Here is a 1,057-nt window from a genome sequence, read left to right as displayed (position 1 = left end):
ATTCCTCTGCAGCAGGAGCTTCTGCCATCCCATCTCAAACGCAGACACCAAACTAGTAGTGTGGGACTGTAACACTTTCACATACTCCAGCAGATAAATCAGGAAGAAAGAATGAAATACCATCCTCTCTGTGCTCCGCTCCACATTTCCACTACAACACGTAGCAGCTTCTCGTTGGTTTTGGAGTCCGATCCTCTAAGAGAGGCACTGTTGGACCAACAGGCAGAGACTTGCACGTAGTTTTAGTGATCTGACCTCCATGCCTGTGCTTAAAACTTCCAGATTCCCCATCAAGGAAGAGCAAGGGTGGCTGTCAGCTTGGGCATATGCAGATCTAACTGCTGGTAACCACTTTAACTACCATTTAAGAATTCATTCTTCCTTCTGATTGCCTTTAAAATGCCACTCCGTTGTTTGCCACACCAGACAGGCTCAACCCTTCCAAAAAAGAGACATTTTATTTCCTTTAAACTATTGCACAATTTTTGGGCCTTGGGAAGAACTACCCAAAAAATGAGAGTTTACAAAATTGTAGTGCCAGAAGCACAGACAGGAAGTATTTCAGCTTCTGACTATAAACTGATTAGAAAGGGGGTAACGAGGCTGCTTTGAGAGGAACTGAGAGTTAAAATGAGAGTAATCTTTACTTTGGGATTAGCTTTGAAAGCCTCCCCTGTAACACTCAAGCCTGCAGTGTCAGATAATGTAACTTTAAAAATCTGAAGGTGCGGGAGTCCAGGAACGGGAGAGAGCCGTGGTTCACTGTGCTGAACACAGACAACAGGCTGGGGAAGACTAAGTTCATCTCCCTGTGCCTGAGTCACCCCGAGCCACACTTACCGGCGCGGTTCCCTTGTACCCGTCTTCGGCGGTGTTGTTGGTGGGGAACACTCCCTGCCAGATGTTGGCGTAGTGCTGACCTTTCGGCTGAAGCTTGTTGCCCCATGGGAAAAGCCTATTAGAAGCCAGGCAGAAGAGCAGTTCTCAAACATTTTTTTTTTTTTTTTAATTAAAAAGAACAGACACCCCCCACACACCTGCCTTCCCTCCCCGCACA

The 1,057-nt window shown here is 46.5% G+C and overlaps 1 protein-coding gene across 1 annotated transcript in view; it reads right to left on the bottom strand.

Annotated features, from left to right (window-relative positions):
- SUMF1 (sulfatase modifying factor 1) overlaps positions 1-1,057 on the bottom strand; it is a 26,384-nt gene that overhangs the window by 9,046 nt on the left and 16,281 nt on the right. The gene's annotated exons all lie outside the window — the stretch shown is intronic.

This window comes from Buceros rhinoceros, unplaced genomic scaffold (genome assembly GCF_000710305.1).
Source record: "Buceros rhinoceros silvestris isolate BGI_N320 unplaced genomic scaffold, ASM71030v1 scaffold19466, whole genome shotgun sequence".
Classification (NCBI taxonomy): domain Eukaryota; kingdom Metazoa; phylum Chordata; class Aves; order Bucerotiformes; family Bucerotidae; genus Buceros; species Buceros rhinoceros.
Note: the sequence above shows the minus strand (reverse complement) of the source record. Positions and strands in the feature narration are given on the sequence as shown.